Source organism: Narcine bancroftii, chromosome 2 (assembly GCF_036971445.1).
Source record: "Narcine bancroftii isolate sNarBan1 chromosome 2, sNarBan1.hap1, whole genome shotgun sequence".
NCBI classification, from domain to species: Eukaryota; Metazoa; Chordata; class Chondrichthyes; order Torpediniformes; family Narcinidae; genus Narcine; species Narcine bancroftii.
Window position 1 is genome coordinate 311,773,786 of NC_091470.1, and position 14,764 is coordinate 311,788,549.

A 14,764-nucleotide genomic window follows, 5' to 3' on the forward strand; every position below is an offset into this window, starting at 1 on the left:
CGAGCTACATCACACCACGGCCTATCACCCACAGGCCAATGGGTTAGTGGAGCGATTGCACTGCCACCTTAGGTCGGCACTTATGGCCCACCTCACTGGATGGACGAGCTGCCTTGGGTGCTCCTGAGCATCTGCTCGACACCCAAAGAAAACCTACAGGCATCATCAGCCGAGCTGGTCTATGGTTCACCGCTAGCCCTACCCAGTAAGTTCGTCAACACACCTTACAACCCCCAGCAGTCACCACACAGTCTACTTACCCACCTGCAGGCCCAGTTGGACTCCTTCACACCCCCACCGCTGCCCAGACACGGCACACGGGCCTCTTACGTCCCCAGCGAGCTGTACTCTGCAGAGTACGTTTTTAATCAGGCGGGGTTCGTCCACAGCACCTCTACAAAGACTGCACGAAGGGCCATACAAAGTCATCCAGCATTCAGGATCCACTTTCACACTGGAAATCGGGGATAAAAGGGAACTGTTTACAGTGGACAGGTTAAAGCCAGCCCACCTCGACACCACTGAGTCAGTAGTTGTGGCCCAACCAAAGAAGCGAGGCCGCCCATCAAAAAAGGATATTGGCACTGGTTCTGAGGGGGGGGGGGGTGGAGCTGTGTGGCGGTACACCATTAGGCAGGTGAACCGGCCCTGTTTGACACGCATGCGGTGGGGCAGCTGGCCAAAATGGTGCCGTCGGGGGTTTCCTCTTGACATCGGCACCAGGCTCAGAAGCCCGCACTTGGCGACTCACGTGACACCCTGGTGATGTCGGGGCCCCCCAGCGTGGTTCTCAGCCAGGTCCGGGCTGGGAGTATAAGACCAGCCAGGCAGCCTGCAATAAGTCAGTTTTGCTCACTGAACTCAAGCCATCTAGTTGTGTGATCCTTCAGTTAGCAATGTAGCTGCTGCTACAGCCCATTAACAAAAATCAAACAAAAGAATACTGTACTAATACTGTACTGTATTACCCCCCTTCAATTATACAGAAAGACCAATGCCGCAAAGTGGCCGACGACTTCAGAAGGATCTGCAGCCAAACCACCTCCCTCGAACAGAACAACAAAAAATAATATATAAAAATAATTTCAAGTATGATATGCTTCCTCCAAATCTCTATTGACTTGATCATCATCAATACCAATATCAATCAACTGCTGAGATTCCAACTCTCAACTTCCATTCTTCCTCTTCAGAACTAGAACAGGCTGTTGAAGAAACCTTTCTTGACTTTGCCCCTGTTTACTATCTGGTAGAGAATTAGCAAATGTAAGAGCTTCAGCGTCGTCGCTAAAGAACTGAGATTGAAAATCTCAGCAGGATACAAAAAAACAAATTTATATCCTTTCCTCCACAGAACAGCTTTAGTCGAATTAAATTCTTTATGACGTTTAATAACAGCTTGACTCAAATCAGCATAAAAAAGACTATTATTTTTAACTACTAATGGGCCCTGATTACTTGTCACATTCTGAACAGCAAATCTTAAGATCAAATCTCTATCTTGATAGCGTAAACATCTAATCAAAATAGAATGTGGAGCTTGACCAGGAAGAGGCTTCCTTCTTATTGCTTTATGAGCTCTATCCAATTCCAAACCATTCGGAAAATATTCTGTTCCCAAGACCTCTGGAATCCACTTCTGAAAAAACTGAACTAGGTCCAGACCTTCAAAATCGTGTGCAAGACCAACAAATTTAACATTATTTCTTTGACTTTGGTTCTCCAGAGCACCAATTTTCTTCAACAAATCACTTTTCTGAATTTCCCAGCCAGTAAACGAATCCTCTATCTGTCCCATCTTTTCTTTACATTGTTCCATGTCATCTTTACAATCAATAAATTCTTCTTCAATCTTCTTAAATTTATCCTGGACCTCATCCACCACTTTCAAGCATTTTCCCATATCCAATTTAATAGAAGATATTTCCCCCTTCATGTCAGCAAGCTGTTCCTTCACAGATAAAAACCCCTGACCCATCTGAATTGCCAAATTCTCCATCTGCTTAGATAAGTCGATATGTAAAGCTGAATCTGAATGATGAGAATCAGACTTAAACTTTAAAGTCTATTAAACCATAGGCCTGACCCTTGTATATAATAGTATCCTTCCCAATACCTTGGTCTTCTTCCTCCAGTCCTTCTGTGTCTGCTTTCTCTTCCACCATTGATACTGAAGTTGCTTCAGCCCGACTATGGCTGCGGAACCCCCTCCCATCAGTCCAGGATTGCTGGAGGCTTGTAAGGAAGGCCCAAATTCTTCAGCACTTGTTAATTGTTTAGTTGTTGTTTTCTTTGCTGGTTGAGCTTTGTTTTCTTCATAGCTGCTTCCAGGATACTTCAACCGTATATTTAAAACTTTCTGAAAATAATTTTATAACTTTAAAAATGGTTTTGAATAATTCTGTCAGGGGGAGGTGTTTTCCCACGTCTTCTCCCTATGCCATCATGCCACACCCCCTCCTCTATCTTCTTAATGCCAGTCTCCAAATCTTCAAAAATTGATCTTCAATTAAAAATGGAATGTTCATTTTGACAAAGGGGCATTTTTCGAGATATTAAACCTTTCATTCCAATTTCATTATCAATACTATTCCAAACCAATTCAATTCAAATGTTTCAAAATATGCAATTTCCTATTTTCCCACTAACAATTTAAAATTCTACTTGTAGATAAAATCCTGCAAATCAATTTCTCCTATCTTATTGGACTCCACATCAACCCAAGCAGGAATTTTAATGGAACAATAAGTTTATAAATCTCAATTGAACGGCTTTAAATGAGGGTGTTGTAAGCTCTGTAGTTCAAATTTCCAAGTCAATTTTTCCGTAGAAACCTTGGCATTTTATCTTTCCACAAAAACTTTCTAAAGCTACATTTAAATGATTAAGAAGAAGAGAGGGGTGTATAACTGGTAAAGGCAACAAGTAGCGAATTAGCTACTTGCTGAGTATAGAAAATGTAAGAGAATAGTAAAGAAGGAAATCAGAAAGACAAAGGATGGCATGGGGTTGCTTTGGCAGATAATGTAAGGGTAAATCCGAAAGGTTTCTACATGTATATTAAGAATAAGAGGATAACAAGTGACAAAATTGGTCCCCTAGAGGATGATCAACTATGTGTGGAGCATCATGAAATTGGGGAGATCTTAAACAGTTTTTTGGCATCAATATTTACTCAGGAAACTGTCATAGTGCTATACTGTTAGAAGGGAAACAAATAGAAGTGTAATGAAGCATACAGAGATTGAGGAGGAGCTGTTTGCTGCCTTACAGCAAATAAAAGTAGACAAATCCTCTGGGCCAAATATGATATTCCCTCAGACCTTGAGGGAGAAAAATGTTGAAATTGCAGGGGCTATGACAGATATATTCAAAATGTCCTTAGCCATGGGAGAGGTGCTGGAGGATTAGAGAGTAGCTCATATTGTCTCGCTTTTTAAGAAAGGCTCCAAGGGAGAGTAGCAGAGTAGTTCCAGGGGATTATGGGTAACCTGAATTGAGCCATCACCATGACTTGATGCAGTGCTCCATAAACTACAGGCTCAGCATCATTTCACCCCTGATGCCATGTCAGGAGTTAGATAGGGAGGATGACACTGTGCTGCCAGGGTGTGCCTGACAGCCAGCCCGACGTGCTGGTGGAGCACCTGAAAGCTGCCAGAGCTCGGCTCCATTGCCCCACAGGGCTACTCCACCTGCAGCTGTGCTCCTCAAATCTGGCCTTCTGCCATGCTTAGCCACTGGCTCCAAGCATTCAACACTGGCTGCCTTTTTGGCTGAGCTCCTGGGCCATCATGTCACCTCTGACCTCCAAATGGTCAAGAGCCTCCTGGCATACTTCAAACCTTGCCCACACTCAGCCAGGGTGTAAAATTGTCTGGCACCAGCCCTGTGTGTGGGCCGGGGGGGGGGGAGGGGGCACTGACAGATGGATGACTGGGAGCTAGGTGTGAGGCATTTGCTTAAAGGGACCCAAATCAAAATGATTCCAAAATCCAGAAGATCCCAAACAATGACAGGTGTCTGATCTTGACGATCCTGGATAAAAGGTTAGGCCCCTATAGTGGAAATGAGTTCAGCTCAATAAAATTGGAAAATGCTGGAAACACTCAGATGTTTCAATGTAGTTGAAGTTTCATGTTGGAGACATTCATCAGAATCAGTTTAATAGGTGGTGAAGATTATGATTAACCTAGTTTAGCCTCAAAAGATGTTGGATTGAACGAATGGTGAGGAAGGAGAGTTTGTGGTAGGGATTGAAAGCAGTTGGTTCCATTCTTCCTTCCATTTAATTGGAGGAGATCCCAGTTCATCAAACAATGAACAAATACAGGGATAGTCCTGAGCTAAGTCAAAATCCTAAAGTAACTAAAATATCTTTTTCACTTCACTAACTTCTCCAGGTTTCAAATCCTTCTGAAGCAAGACAGGGAACACCAGTGGTAATTGAAATATAAAATAGTGCATTCAAAATATCTAACCACTGAAAATGAGACTTTAGATGTCATTAGTGACCTGATTGTGGATGAGTGAGTTCTTGTGAAAAAAAAAATTAAAACTGTCAAAAGTTATAATTTACTTTTTACTCTTTCATTTCAGGTCAATCGAATTACCTTTCTATAAGCAGTATTTGTTTCAACAACTGATTTTCAAAAACTGATAACACAATATTGGAATTCTAGCATTAATTCACTGGCTTCTCAAATGCACAGACATGCATATTTTTACCTCTCCCTCTGTCTCGCCATCATGTCAATAACTTTGACTAATGGCTTATGAAATGAAAGAAAGATTTAAAGAGTTGGCATGCTGTGGGATCAAATGCCCATCAGTAGGTGCTGAGCTGCCTATTTGTATGGAGCACATCATCCTTCATTTCCCTGATTCCAACAGATTTCACTTTTCACTGTTCAAAACGTGAGAAACATATGCAATCAACCCATGGGAGGAGGCAGAGCAAGTATAAGATTGTTAACCCCTGATGAGAAGAGAACCAGCTCAGAGCATTTTTCCTTCTTATTTATTTTGTTTGCTAAACAATATATTATTAAAAGAAGGATTATACATAAGCCATAGCACAATTTCAAAGACAGCATACCATGTCTGGGATCATTGCTATCCTAATATGCTGTAAAGGTTCACTTTACATGAGGCAGAATAAAGTTACAATTGAAGAAATGCTATGCCTTCCATACCTTGTGGTACAAGGCTTTGAGCAATCATGAAAGCAAAGCACAGAAATGCTGGAGGATCTCAGCTAGTCTCGCAGCATCATAAGGAGGTAAACAAATTTCTGATGCTTCAGGCCTGAGCCCTTCGTCAAGGTGTGAGTGAGAAAAAAGTCAGGAGTCTGAATTAAAGACTTGGGAAAGAAACAGTGAAAAATGAGAGGGGTAAGATACAGACCAAGAGACAAAAGGTATTGATTTGAAGAGATAAAGAGAGAGACAGACAGACAAACAGAGAGAGATCCTTCAATTTGCATGTGGTCTCATTCTAACAGTGCACAAGTCCATGAATAGAAATATCAACAAAGGAATGGGGCAGAGAATTCAAATGGGTGGCCATTGGAAGATCCACACTGTAGCCTCCCCTAATGCCTCCCGCTAAGACTTATTCTGACTATGACCCTGGCTATCTCTGCTACACCTCGTCCCTATAAGGATTCCATTCCTTTCTCTCAATTTCTCTGTCCCCATCGCATCTGCTCCCATAACAAGGTCTTACATGCCAGAACATCAAAGATGTCCTCCTTCTTCAACCAACATGGTTTCCCCTCTACCACCATCAAGTTGACACTACCCACACATTTGCCCTGGCCTACTTTTCTGCCACATGCCACAAGGTCAGGATTATCCTTGCCCTCATCTACTGCTCCACCATCCTCCACATCTAACATATCCTCATCTGCCATTTCCACCACCTACTATGTGATTCCACCACCAAACACATATTTTCTTCTCTCCACCTTCCACAGGGACCTCTTCCTCCATGAGTCCCATGTCCACTCCTCCCTCCCCACCAATCGTCCCCTTGGTATCTAGCTCTGTGAGTGCAGGAGATGCTCCACTTGGGCCCACACCTCCCTCATCACCCTTTGGGGCTCTAACCTGTCCTTCAAAGAATCTAAGAGAAACAACGCCATGTGAATCTGAAGGGGTCATATACTGCATCCTGTGCTCTCATTGTAGTCTCCTCTACATTGAAGAGACTGGACCCAGAGTGGGAAATCGCTGAACACCTTGACTCTGTCTGCTGCAATAGAGTGGATATCCCAGTGGCCACCCATTTTCCTTGCTGACACGTCTGCCCATGGTCTCATGCAGTGCCAAACTAAGACCACCCGCAAATTGGAAGAACAGCACCTCCCATTGATTTCCCAAGCCTAAAGGTATTTTAACTATCCCTTATTCCTTGCCTTCCTGAATGAAGATAAATCCAGAATATCACAATCCCCTTCAGTAACTTACCCAATACTGATGTTAGGCTCACCACCTAAAGTTCTTGGTTTAACCTTCTTAAATAAAGGCACATTAACCACCATCCAGTTTCTGCATTACATCATCTATGACTAATGAAGATACAAAATTCACTGTCAGGGCCACAGCAATTTCTGCCATTGATTTCCACATCCTTGCATATCCCTAAGGATTTATCCACTGGCGCTTCATAATGTCATGAAACACGAAAGTCTGCTGATGAGGTGATTGTAGCAAAAGCACAGAAATGCTAGAGGAACTCAGCTGGTCTTGCAGAATCCATAGAAGGGCTCAAGCCCAAAACATTGGTGATATATCTTTACCTCCCATGGACACCAAGACTGAAGAGTTCATCCAGCATTTCTGTTTTTGCTTCTTTCATAATGTTGACTTGTTTCTGTACATCACTGTTCTCTTCCTTGAACTCATTGCCTTTCAATGACTTTCTCCACTGTAGATAACACTGATAAGTATTAATTTAAGACTTCACCATCTCCTGTAGCTTCATGCAGAGAGAACCATACAGATCCCTAAGGGAACCTTTTCTCTTCCTAGTTACTAATTTAATATAATTATAGATTTTTTAAGGATTTTCCTTTAACTTATTAACCAAGGGTATCTCCTGTCTTCTTTTTTTGCCCTCCTGATTTCCTTATAGTCTTAGAGCAATTCACTTTATTCTAGCCAACTTAACCATCCAGGCTGTCCTAATCCTGCCAGCTGTTCCCTTTAAAATATGCAATTAAAAAAAAAAATGTTGAAATCAAATGATACACAGTAAACAACCTCTCGATGTTCAGCTGATTATAACAAGTGCCAAGCAAGCTCAACTTCAATGTATAGAATTGAATATAATTTAGTTCAGAAGCTACTAGATGGTTTTATTTGGATGCAGAATAACTCTTACTCAAAATGCAGAGGATGCAATATAAACCTGGAACAACATTAGCACATTTCGAAAACCTTTAATGAGATTGGCATTTCACTGATGCTCAGATGCCACCTCACAGTCTTACCCTGCAGCAAACAACAGCAGGTTTCATCATTATGTGACAACTTGCATACATCTGATTTTCATCTAAAGGCATCAAGCCTCATGCTATAAGCTAAACTCGAACAGATGGAAATGGAGCCTCATGTGAATATCCAGAAATCAATTGGTAGTAGAAAGTACCTTCTCTGAAAAACAGATGTATGGTAGAATAATTTAGTAGATACAAAAGAAAATCAAGTGAAGCATTTGAAGAGTATTTTCTGAATTTGAAGGGCTCTATGCACTTAATCATTTTATAATTAATTACTAAATTCATACATTTAAGTATTTAGTTCCATTTACTATGCTTTGGTGGCAGTCAACAGAGATTTAAAAATTGTATAAGAATTATTTGATTGTAAAATGTTTAGGAAAAATGACTAAGGAGTCCAGACTGATCATATTAATAATATTTTCATAGTACAGACATGTTCTGAGCTTTTCATCTCCCTAGACTACCTCCTGCTCCAAAGCTGATCAAAAGAAAAAGTCACATAAATGGAATTCCTCAGACAAATCTTTCAAACTCTATTCTGCTCAAATATTCGCCAAGTAATTACATTTCCCACTACAGTCCTCTTTAATGTAATTAAAGTTCAGAAGTTCTCTCTAGAGGAACCATATGGGAATTGAATAAAATTATAGAGTTTTTTTTTCTTTCCATGAACAGAAAATTTAATTGGAACACTACCGTGTAATACGACATTGTGCCTTATGTCCAAAAGAATGTAGGCTGGCAGAATATGAATTGAAATTCAAAAAGTATTCAAATTCTGCTCCACAGTTAACTCCCAACACTTTCCAAATGTTAAGACCCCAGCATATATCTGGCATGTCATTGGCCTATTCTGACCTCAAAGCAAGATTGGTATTGGTAGTAATTTGATAGCTTTTTTTATACATCATATATTTACCATTTCATGTATTCTATGTTGTAATCATCTCCCATCAAATTACATTTGTTCTTGCTCCTTTCAAAAACACAAGAGGAGAAAAGGAAAAGTTTCCTTTGAAACATGAGTAGTATTTTAAAATTCAGACAGATCAGTGATGTGCAATGTCTTCATGATCAAATATCTGCTAGTAACCACCCCATACCCATATATGGATTCATAATGTCCTGGAAAGCATTAGCAACAATGGAAACAACCCAAAGACAACAACCAGAAGAAATAATTAAAAAGTAAAACTTTGAAATGTTGAGGAAATTTCACTTACAACACTCATGTCCATGTGCAATGCCTAAAAATAGTTTATCTCCTTGGCTAACAAAATACCCTCTGCCTGGAAAGTGGTATATTTGTGAGTTAGTGGTATTTTTGTACTGAGTTAGGTCAATGAAAATAAAAGTGGAAGAATATAAATTTGTACACACTGAAGAGATTTTTTCAGAATTATTGCCTCAATGATAAATTAATCTTCATCAATAAATGCTCAATGGAAGAGAGCACTAAACTGTTTTGGGTGGCAGTGGGGGTGGGGGGGAAATAGGCATCCCACAAATGAAAAGCTGTCCATGGAACTTTTGGCATTAGCAGCATCAGATATAATAAATCAATAATTACATTCCAAATATGATTATTATTTGACAATGTATGCCAAAATATGCAAATTGGAAAAGTAACTGAATTTTAGGATTTTAATTATAATAACTTCAAAATTCTACAACAGATTGTTATGTTATTGTATATCACTTTTAGGAAGCAATTTACTTTTAAGGAATTTATAAAAGCTATTTTCTTTTCCATGCCAATACTGATAAATAAGTGTTTAAAACAAAAATGACTCTCATAATATTTTATATTGTTTAATTTTCAATTACCCCTGCTCCTCGCCCATCCTGTGATCTACCTCATGCATTCCATGACAAAAATTGCTGGTCTTAGAATACGAGGTGATGAAATAACCGACCATTGTCTGTATTTTTAGATAAAGCATTAGAAACTACACTTACTAACATTAAAAGTGTGTGTGCATGTGTGCGCATGCACTTATTTATATTATATACAACTTGTAATTCATGCCCACATTTCTCTTGAAAGACTCGTACTAATATTCTGATGTTGGGAAAAAAAATTCATTGAAACTAACCCTTGACAAAGACTCATGTCAATAATCTCGTTAAGTCTCAGAATAATGTAATGGCATTCTGTATTTATTCTACATTGATTGTCCTGTGGGGAAGTCCCCTTACATAGAGAAAAATTCTTAACAAGTGCTTATCTTTGGAAACTCAGTCAGGGCATAGAATTGTTATGAATATTCCATCTATTATTCAATAACATTGAAAAAAATAATTTATTCTAATTGCCTACACTAAAATTTAAACTCTATGCATACCTTCTCACATTTTAGCAGTCCTTTACCATCCCACCCCTGTATCTCGATAAAGTGTCAATAATGGGAGCTGAACTGAAACAGACTGACCATTTCTACCCATGAATGTTGACTGGCCCACTGAGTTTCTCAAACATATCCTGAAAAATGTAGCTTCTGGGCCCGATTTTCTCAATCTTTGCCGAAACATATTGTTCCCTGAAGAACCTGGTACTAATGAAGTCCTCATTGAAATGTAAGTGGAGTCCAATACAAGAAACTCTCATCAAAACCTTTCAACTTCCTGATCAGAGGCACAATTTCTGACAATATGTCTGAGAGATAAATCTGTATGAGGAGAATGCACACAAACCTGTCCTCTATTAGTCAGTGCCTATGTTAAACCCCTTTGTTTTGGATTTCAAGTGAAAGAACTTTCCCTAAATTCCCATACTTCCTTAGAACAGAAAGAACAGCCCAATCAGTCAATGACAGGCCAAAAAGGAATCCCATCCACCCCTATTAAAATTTCCCGTAATCCATTTGGCCTACTTTTCAAACCAAGCATTTTTTGCAACCACAAAGAAAACCACAAAGTCACAGGGAGAAAGCAAATTCCATATGAACAGCCCTGGAGGTGTAATGAAATGGTTTAACGACTCAGTGTTGATTTAAAGGGCCCCATTCCCATCTCAAATAGGAATGCCTACTTCCTGATGGTGGTGGATGAGTTATCCAGGTTCCCCTTTGTGATTCCCTGCCCAGATATGACCTCAACGACAGTTATCAAGGCGCTGCGCAGCATCTTCACTCTGTTCGGGTACCCCAATTACATTCACAGTGACCAGGGGTCCTCGTTCATGAGTTAAAAACTGTGACAGTACTTCCTAGCCAGAGGCATAGCCACCAGCAGGACCACCAGCTATAACCCCAGGGGTAACGGCAAGGTGGAAAGGGAGAATGCCACCGTCTGGAAGGTGGTGATCCTGGCCCTCAGGTCTAGAAACATGCCAATGTCCCGCTGGCAGGACATTTTGCCCGAGGCGCTCAACGCCATCTGATCACTACTACTAACACAACCCCGCATTAACTCCTCTTTAGTTTCCCTAGGAGATCGGCGAACAGTTCCTCCATCCCTCCTTGGTTGGCAACCCCAGCGCCGGTCCTGCTACAGAAACACGTCAGGGGCCATAAGATGGATCCACTGGTGAAAGCAGTGTACCTCATTCATGCCAACCCCCAATATGTGTTTGTGAGGTACCCTGATGGCCACAAGGACACTGTACCAATCCAAGACCTGACGAGGGCCGGAGACCCTGAAATGGCCCTGCCTGCCACAAACCAGGGTATGGATCTGATCACACTACACAGCAGCACAATCCTGGAGTCCAAGATGCCTGGCTCCCCACCTGGCTCCTTCCCCCAGGAATCGGCCTACCAGGAGACATTGGACCACCCATCCCCCCCGGGGTCCCCCATCATCGCCCCAACCCAAACTGTTCCCACCCTGGCCTCTTCTGTGACAGCCCTCCACCCCCCACCCCGAGCAGCAGTTCATGGAGACGCTGGCCCCCCATCAGACCGGTAGAAGGAGGAAGTCACCGGTGCGACTGAACCTCTAATCAGAGAGAGAGTTTTCTTTTACCCATTTTTTTTCTTTTCTTCTTCTTTCTCTCCTTTTCTCATCATCATTCCTTGTGGGTCTCTATTTAAAAAGAGGGGGTGAATGTAATGATACAGTTTATTGTATGTAATAGCCAGTATAGGCACAGGCTGGCCCACCCACTGGATAACATCCTCTCCTAGACTCCTCCTTGTGACCCACGCCATAAAGATCAAGTCACTTCTTCCTTCCCTGCACTTCCCTAGCTTGGATTCAGGCCAGCAAGTCTTGTGTGTAATAAAGCCTATTGTTCCCCTCAGTCTTTGTCTTTATGATTATTGGGGCAACTAGTAGTGACCAACAATTGATCTCTGGAGCTAGCCAGCAGAAGTTCCACTACCATGGTTACTGCACAACCTTGACCACATCTGATCATACCATTTCATTGCTTTAAAGCTATTTTCTGCTTCTGTTTTCCCCCTCACAAGTTTATTGAAGGAAGATTTGAGTCCAGCAGTAACAGACTGTCAACATTGTGTTTTTACTCCAACCACAGGGTCTGCAGAATTTAATATTTTACTTCCATCTTGGGAGATGAGCTTTTGACAGACATCTTCTACAAACTGGTCAACTCCCACAGGTACCTTGACTTTACCTCTTCACACCCTGTCTTCTGACTACCATCCAACCAGATGACATCAACATCGACTTCTCTAGTTTCTCTTTCCACCTCCGCCCCCCACTTTTCCAAATGTCTCCTTTACTCTAGCTCTGTCTTTCTCTTCCCTTTTCCCTCTGCCTCTTTTCCCTTAGCTCGGATTCCACAAAGCTAATAACAAACCCCTCCCCAGTCAATTCTCACTGTTATGTCCTCATTGTATCATCAGAGGTCTTAATAAACACTAAGAAGCTTGCAAGTTTAACAGCACAAATCCTACTCACATTAGATTACTGGTGAGGTATTAATACACTGTCGCACTGAGCATGCTCACCACTCAAGTGTGATGTGGCTCTTTCAATGTGTCTCACTGAGCATGCTCACCACTCAAGTATGATATGGCTCTTACAGTCTTACAGTGTTCATGCTCCGGCATAAAATAGTCCAAAGTTTCCTCTATATATAACATCCCTCCTTCTTAAACAAAAATGCATTAAAAATTACAAGATTTATGAAGATTTAAAATTTCTCAAAAATAAATTGTTACTGCTTCTTTACCTGCAATTGCCAATAGAATTGATTATTCTAATTACACAAATGTAGTTTAATATTCTTTTCAACGAAATCGCACTGGTGGTAGGATGTTGCTTCTCCACCTCATAGACTTTCCTGCGTTGGTTTGGTTTGGTGGTATTAGTGCGCTTGTGGGTGGTGGTGTTGTTTGCCTCGGTTCTCCAGTTGCTTGCTGTTCAGTTGTTACGGTGTTGTTGGTTGGGGTTTCACCTCATGTTCCCTCACAAGTTGTTGGAAGTTTGGAAACTGCTGTTGCTTTCCGTGTCAGATCTGGTGTTGGGTGAATGTGGGTCCTGTTTCATCTCAGCTGCCTGCCGGATTCTGTCTCAATGATGTATGACCTTGGCATCTCAGCTTTTCCAACAATATTTGCTGGACTCCAGGCTTTTAATCACTGGCTCTTAAACTCTGAAGAGTTCTGGTAGTGTTTGTGCATGTTTATTGTAATGTTTTTTGGGTTTTTTTTTAAACTTTATTTATTTGTTCAAAAAACAAATATGACATATACAGCAATTAAACATAAACATATATATATATATATAAATAATTCTATATATATATATATATATATATATATATATAGAATAAAAATAAAAGATTCCCCCTTCAGCCAACTCTCCTAAGAGCCATTAAAAAAATATTAAAAAAGTTAAATATACATATTAAAATCTAATCAATAGAAATTGAAATGTAAATATTCTGAGTATAACAACCACTTATTAATAAAAAATAATTATCATGTGAAACATACATAATTTTTTCCATTATTAAACAATATTTAATCTCATTATGCCATCTATTAATATTAATCATATTTGTATCTTTTCATGTACTAGAAATACATTTTTTCACTACAGATAAAGCTAAATATACAAAAGCAAGCTGAAACTTATCTAATCCCAAGCCTTTCAGAGGTTGCAAACTACCCAATAAAAATACTGTTGGATCTAAAACTATTTTAATCTTATACAGATATTCTAAAAATGATTGAATTTTCTTCCAAAAAGATTGTATATGTATACATGACCAAACAGCATGAAAAAAAGTTCCAACCGTATCACCACATCTAAAACACAAATCTGATTCATTAAAACCATTTTTTTTTTAAATTTTTCAGGTGTCAAATATAATTGATGTAAAAAATTGTAATTAATCATTGCATAATGTGCATTTATCAATCTAGTTACACTATCATAACAGATATCTAACCAATCCTCTTCAGAAAAAATAAAACCAATTTCCGCTTCCCATTTAATTTTAGATCTATTCCAACCCTTTTTATCCATACCATCCTGTAATATTTGATACATAAATGAAATATAACCCTTCTCTGGTATCTTCATGAGAAGTCTCAAATTTACTCATTTTAGGTAAAATCATATCTCTACCAAACATACATTTTACCAAAGATCGAATTTGATAATAAAGAAATTAAAAAATTCTTATCAATACCAAAATCTTCCCTCATCTGATTAAAAGATAAAAACTTACCCTCTTTAAAACAATCTCCCAAATTTTTCACACATTTAAATCTCCCATGCAATAAACTTTGATTATGTATTGAAAAAGAAATAAGTTGATTATTATACAATGGAGTCAAAGCCAATAATTTACCCCTAGAATCTATCATTTTATTTTTCTTTATCCATAACTTCATTAAATGTTTTAGTATAGGCACATTATATTGTTGTAACAAATTTATATTACACCTAAACAAAAATTGATGTATTTCAAATTCATAAATACTTGCCATCTCAATTTTAGCCCAACTAGGAGGCATTACCAAATCCATCAATGAACTAATAAATTTAAGTTAGGCTGCCTCATAATAATTTCGAAAATGTGTTAAGCGTAATCCCCCTAACTCATATTTCCAAATTAATTTATTCAAAGCTACTCTCGAAAATTTACCCCTCCATAAAATTTCCCTAACCATTTTATTTAAATCTCGAAAAAAATTTTTACCAAGTAAATACGGAATAGATTAAAACAAATATTGTATATGCGGAAAGATATTCATCTTAATTGTATATATCCTTCCCATTAAATTAATAGGTAAATCTTTCCATATAATCAAATCAGTTTTAATTTTTTTATTAATG

The 14,764-nt window shown here is 39.4% G+C and overlaps 1 long non-coding RNA gene across 1 annotated transcript in view; it reads right to left on the reverse strand.

Moving 5' to 3' along the window:
* Nucleotides 1-12,443, reverse strand: part of LOC138752756 (uncharacterized) — a 77,263-nt gene extending 64,820 nt beyond the window's left edge. Inside the window, exons 1-2 of the long non-coding RNA XR_011350898.1 lie at nt 12,374-12,443; nt 11,474-11,533 (exon numbers count right to left, since the gene is read on the reverse strand). This is a non-coding gene — a long non-coding RNA (uncharacterized lncRNA). The remainder of the gene's footprint in view (nt 1-11,473; nt 11,534-12,373) is intronic.
* Nucleotides 12,444-14,764: the final 2,321 nt, after the last annotated feature.